This window comes from Martes martes, assembly GCF_963455335.1.
Source record: "Martes martes genome assembly, chromosome: 10".
NCBI classification, from domain to species: Eukaryota; Metazoa; Chordata; class Mammalia; order Carnivora; family Mustelidae; genus Martes; species Martes martes.
The window spans coordinates 22919767-22927349 of NC_137898.1; positions in this window are offsets into that span (position 1 = coordinate 22919767).

The following is a 7583-nucleotide window of genomic DNA, read 5'->3' on the forward strand; positions in this document are numbered from 1 at the left end:
ATGACATCTCCAGATCATTAATTAGGACTGCGTGGGAATCTACAATTATCCCAACATACAAAGTTTAACTAAAACATAGAAGAAAAGTCCCAATCGTTTATCTAATGCATAACAAATAAATTGCAAATTGAAAATAATTAATTTGTTTTAATAGAGACTTTATTTTCCTCAACCTTACTTCCATTTTGTTTGCTATTGTGGAAGAGCAGCTTAAGGCCTCTCAGTGGTGGTTCCAATCCATTCAAAAGATTAAGCTTTCTTAATTCCCCATCCTTCTTCTCTGTCTTCTCAGTTCTTCCCTCTTCTTTTCTCACTGCACATATTCCTCTTTGAGTATGTCATCTGTTCTTACATATGCAATTTTCATTTATATAATAAAGTTGCCCACACATGTACTCTCTTTTCTTCTGAAACTGACTGGTCATGTCTCTTGAATATCATATAGGCATTACAAATACTTTTTCAAATTTTTATGCTACTTACAATATATTGTATATAGATAAGACAAAATTTAAGTTTAATTTTTGTTAATAAAATTTTCTGTCATTTAAGTATAGGCAACTAACTAAATGATAACTCATGCTCTGATTTGTAGCATTTGACAATCTTCATGACATAAACACTCCACTGTGGCCTATTTCAAGCCAGAATTTGAGCTTGCTGGATGTGGAGTTGAGAAGAGATACTCAGTAGCACACGTTAAGTAGTGTTTCCATGGTATAAATGCAACAGACAACTTCAAGAGCATAGGTGATCACCCAGTACAGTAAGATGGTTAGGAAGTGATTATTTGGAGTATTTGTTGTCTTTACTTAACTGTAAGTTTACATAATTTATTTTTTAAAAGATTTATTTATTTATTTGAGAGAAAAAGAGCATGTGAGAGAGCGAAAAAGAGAGCAAGTATACATGAGCAGGAGGAAGGGCAGAGGGAGAAGCAGGCTCCACCACCCCCTGCTGAGCAGAGAGCCCACGAGGACACGGGGCTCAATCCCAGGACCCCAGGATCATGACCTGAGCCGAAGGCAGATGCTTAACTGACTGAGCCACGTAGGTGCCCCTGTACAATCTGATTTTTAATAATGGCCGTGCTTTACACACAATTTTGCAAAGTTCCAAAAAGTTTTTAGCAATCAACTCTCAAAAACTGCTATGCATTGGCTTCAGAAAACCACTTACTGTTTTTCTTCTTTTGGGCCTCACTAATTTTCTTCCATATTTTCTATGTGTTCTAGTCCGGTTACCTAAATATACTGTACTTAATTTTCACCAGCTTAGCTCTTAAAATGGTCTACTTCTCTTCCTTAGGTAATAATTTTATTGGGAACTGCTTCTCTTAAAATATTATAATTTTTTTCTTGATTATATGACTAATGCATATTCATTATAGGAAATTTGGAAATTTGAAGAAGAATATAAAAATCACCAATAATTTTATTACTCTCTAATAATAATTTCTAAAGTACATTAGAATTTCATTCTATGTCCAGTTACACCTATAGAGAACTAAGTAACGATTTGATCTTTGATCATTTCTTTCTTAGCCTAAAACTCTATTCCCCATGTATTTCTTTCTAACAGTACTGGTATTAAATATTCAGCAACAACTTGCCTGTCTTTAGGTCTTAGAATACTGAGTCTCAACAAGTTATGACCATTCTGGTCTCTTATTTTCTCAGTCTCCTTTGTGACTGGTGATGGCCGAGTGACCCAAATCAGGCCAATAAATCAGTGGGCAGGCAGGGAGATGTTATTCTGGGAAACCTTTTCCCTTCCCAATAGAAGCTGATTGTTATATACAATAAATGCAATTTCTCCATTTTCCTGTCTTAAACATGAGTGTCTGGAACTGCCCCAGATGCCTTGAATGGGTGAAGGGACAAACACACAGGAAAAGGCAGAGAGCATTTCAGAAATGCCGACTGTGACAGCTTTGAACTACTGAGCTGAAGCAGGAAGCTTCTCGCTTCCGGAATTCTTTTTAGGGGAGGAGGAAAAAGCCTTCTACATTTAATCCACCATTGATAAGATACTCCTACCTGATAGGCTGATCTCCCTTGTTGTCTGCTTTTTCTTTCATAGCCTGAACTCCAGTCTTACTGAGCTACACCCTTTTATGCTTTCATGCTTTTGCTTACATTGGCATCTCTGACTAGGATGTGCTTTTTCTTCCCTGATTACTTAGCATTCAGAGTAAGATAAAGTATCATTTTCTGCATAACTGTTTTGACTCTGCATTCAATCCTGTCCCAGTAGGATTGAAAATGCTTTCTCTTTTGGTCTTTATTGTACCTTGTATATTTCACTATCACAGTGCCTATTGTACTCGTATTTGTATCTGCATCTCCAAATTTCCTTTAGCACAGTGTTTCTCAACTTTTTTTTTTTCAATTATTGCCTTCCTTAGAAGCCTTTTGAGACAGATTTCCCTCCTTAATTGTCCCCATCCCCCTATGAAATTATAATACCACCAATATACTCTGTATCTGTTTGTACATTGTACACATATCTGTTTTTTACATTTAAAAAAAGAATAAGATTTTTTCATCCCCAGAAGAACCAATTTTTGTCTCTTTTGGGGCAATATCACCCTAGTTGAGAATGTATGCCATAATATAATACCTGATTCTGTTAGGCGTTTTGTAGACATTTGTTGAACTAATTAAATACGTAATCTTGACTTTTAGAAACTTAACACAAATGCCCTATCCACACAGGGCAAATAGATGAAAGCAAAAGGAAATTTCCTAATTTATTCCCACAGCCTGCTCCTGAGCTGCTCCCTTTCATCTGCATGAAACTGTTGTTTCAGGTAGAATTTCAGGTAGCCAGACTCTAAATGGCTCAAGCAAAAGGGATATTATGTGATGGTAACGATTGGGTATGATTTTAACTTCAGACGTAGTTTGACCCAGAGCCTCAAAAAGTGTCACCAACCCCCTATTCTCTCAGTCTTTTGGGACTACTCTGTTGTCCAACTTTATTTGTCTTATTCTCAGACTTGTCCCTCTTGGCTGTAAAATGACTTCTCCTAGCCCACAGGGTTATATCATTCTAGATTTCTCTTCAAGAAGCAAGAGTAGAAGACTTTGTTCTACCAGGAAAATTATACTGCTTGTTATTTTACTGCTTGGGGCATATGCTAGTCATTGGACCAGCCTCTGTAGCCTGGAAACGCAAGGCAGCACTAGGCATCGTGGCTATATTCTGGGGCAGAATTGGGGTTGGAGCTTGGAAGAAGGACCGTTGAATGGCAAGAATAGGCTGTTGAGTAAGAACTGTAATTTTTGGAGGCCCTGGGATAGAAAAATACTGAATGGGGATCATTTCATTTGGGCTGTGTTCCGGGCTGAAGTGTATCCTTCACCAAACTCACGTATTAAAGTGCTAACTTTTGGAACCTTAGAATATGACTGCATTTGGACATAGGAACTTTAACGAGATAATTAAGGTAAAAATGAAGTCATATGGATGGACCCTACCTCTAGATGACTGGTGATCTTATAAAAAGAGACGATTAGGGCACAGACATACTCAGAGGAAAGACCATACAAGGACACAGGGAGGAGATAATCATCTACAAGCCAAGAAGAAAAAGGCCTTAGGGGAAATCAACCCTACTAATACCTTGATCTCAGACTTCTAGACTCCAGGATTGTGAGAAAATAAAATCGTGTTGTTGAAACCACCCAGTCCATGGCACTTGGTTTTGGTGCCCTAGCAAACTGATACATGCTGAGTATCTTCAGAAAGGGAGGTAGTGTGCTCACTGACTACAGAATTAATTTTGCTTTTTAGTGCCTGTGAAATGAGACATTAACAGTGGTTCAGAGGTGCTCTTGGCTAAGGGAGGTTATTATACTGGGATATGTTCTCAGTTTTTGCTCCAAGGTACTCTTCACTGCAAAGGTAAATTGACATTTAAAGCTTTTTCTGAGGTAAATTGTAATGATGAATTTTGACACCTCAATCCACTTAAATTGGGTCCCTTTAATGCTGCCAGAGTGGAGATTATTTTTGGTCAGCTTTTCTTTTATAATCCTCCAAGGGTCAAACCTGGTGCTTTGAAGAATAGGAAGAAATACCAGGTTTAAGGGCAAGGCCAGCAGTCTGATGGCTAAGAAGGGATGAAGGCATTCTCTTTTCCTTGAAACTCAGCGCAGAGGCAGAACATAGAGCACGCTCCAAAATGCTACAAGTTATCTTTTATGGCAGCTTTTTGTATTTTGCATGTTTAATTGAACTCTGCATTTGTAGTCTTCTTTTTTGAATACAGTTTTCTTTAGGCATTGTGTCTCGGGGTTAAAGGGACTGCCTTTGGCATGAAATAGACCTTGGTTTATGGCTTCATTTGACACTATTCAGTTGTTCAAGTGGTTAAGAAAGTTGTTTAAACTCTGTATTCCTCTTATTTCTAAAATCAAGATCCTAATAGGACTCACCTCATGGAGTTTCTGTCAGGATTAAATGTGATAATGCTTGCAAAGAATCCAGTTTAATATTGGGTTTATATAAAGGGCTCTATGGTACTTGTGTGCTAAGGTAGTATTAAATGGTAATGAATAAAAGTAGCACAGAATACCATAGACCATTTTGATCATAGTGGTGAAAGAGAATGACTTTTTTTTTCTTCCCCATTTAGCAAGCACCATTCAAGGAATACAGAGAAGGATGCTCATTGAGCATTATCTGTAGTCAGGAGTACGTCAAACTCTTTTAAGTGTAAAACAATCAGCTCTTACTATTTCAAGGATGGAGCCAAATGATGCTTAAAGAGGCCCATACTTGATGTATCTTTGATTGGTTTGGATTTGTTGGCTCTCTTTATTAGTAGCTGATCGTGTTTTTCTGGAATACCAGTTTCTTAATTAGTCTCCCTATAATTCAGGGTGGATTCTAGGCTCTCTGACCTTCCCACCACCCCTTCAATCTCTTCTGCAGTGGAGTCTTTGGTGAAGGTTTCAGCCTTCTTTCCTACCAGTTTCGAGGTCTGGAGCAACTTGCTACTGTACTTTATGGCCTTTTTTTTTTGCTTATTAAAGCTCACAGGGAAACCCAATTTAATTTTATTGTCTTTTGGTCCTGAATAATAAATAAAGCAAGATAAGAAATTGACTCTAGTAATTGTAGTCTAAGTAAGCAAAACTTTGGGGTATATAAGAGATGATTGAGTTGGATGGATGCATCAATTCTCATTGTCATAAATATTTTATATCAGCTCTTTCAAATTAAGGCTTTTTACATATTGATTTTGTGTAGCAATTTTAAATAAAGGGACCATATGACATGATATGGGCATATGAAGAGATATAGTTGGATTTCTTACTTGAGTATTAGATAGGTGTACATCTCTATGTGTAGATGTTCATATACATACATGTACATGGGTATATATATATATCCATACACATGTATATATGCATATGTATATTATACCAGATACAGCCAGTACTCAGTGCATGTTTAGAAAATGTAGTATAAATCCTGAGGTACATATTACTTCTGTGTGGTTGGTAGCTAACAAATACTGAATGATGTTAAATCCAGAGCCAGGAAATGTAATCAAGAATACATACGGTGCTGAAGAGTAGAGAGACAGCATGGCAGATTAAAGACAACACTGAGTTTGGAGTCATTAGATCTGAGGTTTTAATGATCCTTAATTAGAAAAAAAATAAGCATAATATGTTTCTCATGAGTCTTTTTGAGCATTCAATATGAAAATTGAAGGTAGGGGATTATCCATGTATGATCCAATACATGTCCTTGGTGATAAATGGTTTATTACATATAAAAGTGAATGTCTAGGGTAATCTAATAGTAGAAGAAGTGAGCTTCTAGTTAGCTACATATAGACATGAGTTTGTGAAAACTGTTTTGCTTTTCTAGGCCCCAGTCTTCTCATCTATATAAAACAAGTCTGGAGAACATAGGGTTTTCTAGGTCATATCTAAGAACACTATTCCTCTAAGGTTCTAAAATTCTGTATTTGCTTTGTAAGGGTGAGCTTGTTGATGTCCAGTGACAGGCTGTGGGGCTGGGAGATAGATGGCAGGAGAATGGAGCAGAGGAAGGAAGCATTAGAATCAAGTGTATAGTTAGTGTGGCTGTAGAGAAAGTACATAGGTCCAAGAGTTTAGAATATCTAGGTTCTAACCCTAGCTATGCAGATTAGAAGGGGTCACTTGATTTCTTCAGCCTCACGTTTCTTACCTGTAAATAGACCATTTCCAGTGACACGATTCTCACCTCCTTCCAAGCTCAGTAGTCCTTGCCTCCCTCAGTAATTGAAGTAGCCAGGTAATGTGGTAAAGACAGAGACCAAACTGGCTCGCGGATACACTGTGTATATTTGTTGTCTATCTTAAATACTTTTTTCTATAGTTTTGTAGTATTTTTTTAATATTTATTTACTTATTTGAGAGAGAGAGAGAACACTAGTAGGGGGAAGAAGAAGAGGGAGAGGGGGAAGCAGACTCCCCCTGAGCAGGCAACCCTGACACAGGGCTCGATCCCAGGAACCTGAGATCATGACCTGAGCTGAAGGCAGACACTTAACGAACTAAGCCACCCAGGCACCCCTGTAGTTTTGTAGTTTCATTTCCAAAGCCTTCCATAGTTTCATTACCTAGTCTAAAATAGTGTGGTGGTTCAGAGTGAGGGGTCTGGAGACAGTCTGCCTGGGTTTGAATTTCACCTTCATTACTTCTGAGTGTGTGGTGTGACTAAACATTTTACTTAAGCAATCTTTGCTTCCTTTCCCTCATGTTTAAAGTGGCCATGATTATAATATCACTTTTCAGGATTGTCTTGAGGAGTAAATGAGTTAAAACATGAAGAGCTTGGAAGGGTGCCTGGTATATCGTAAGAGCTTAATAAATGTTAGCTATTACTGTCTCCATTTCTATATCCATTCTGTGTTCATACTATGTCCATTTCTTGAGAGCCTAGTTGTTAAACTAAGATGGTTCGGTGTTCCCTTTTTAGCTGTGAGAACAAACATCATTCAATGCTGCCTTTCTCCCCTTTCTTTCTCTCTCTCTCCCTCCCTATTTTTTCCTTCCTTTCTTCCTTCCTTCCTGGGTCTGAGACTACTGAGTCTCTTCTTCTCGTGGTGAAAAGCTGATGGGAATTTTTCAGGCCTTTGCTAAGAAGAAGCTTATTCTGTCTAGTATCAGAACTTAAACCAATAGCCAGCTAATTTGGTTACTGCCATGATGTTGCCTCAGATTCCCCAGACATTTCTACCTGTTACTGTGTGGTCTTTATGCCTCCATTACCCAAAGGGAGACTAAAATATTTGAAAAGGCATATGTGCCATTGTCTTCGGTCTTGAGCTGGGACACAGGTACTTCACACCCTTCTGGGTTTCTCTTTAATGTCTCCCAAGATTTCTGATCCAGGTGAGGAAAGAGGAGGGTAAAGCACTATGAGATAGAGATAGAGATTGAGAGGGTAGAAGACCAAGATGGATAGTCTCTAGAACTGCCTGGAGGAAAACCAGAACAATAAGAATGAAATAACGGGAACCACACTGATCATATGGCTGATTTTATATTACTTGGCAATTCCATTATGTTTCT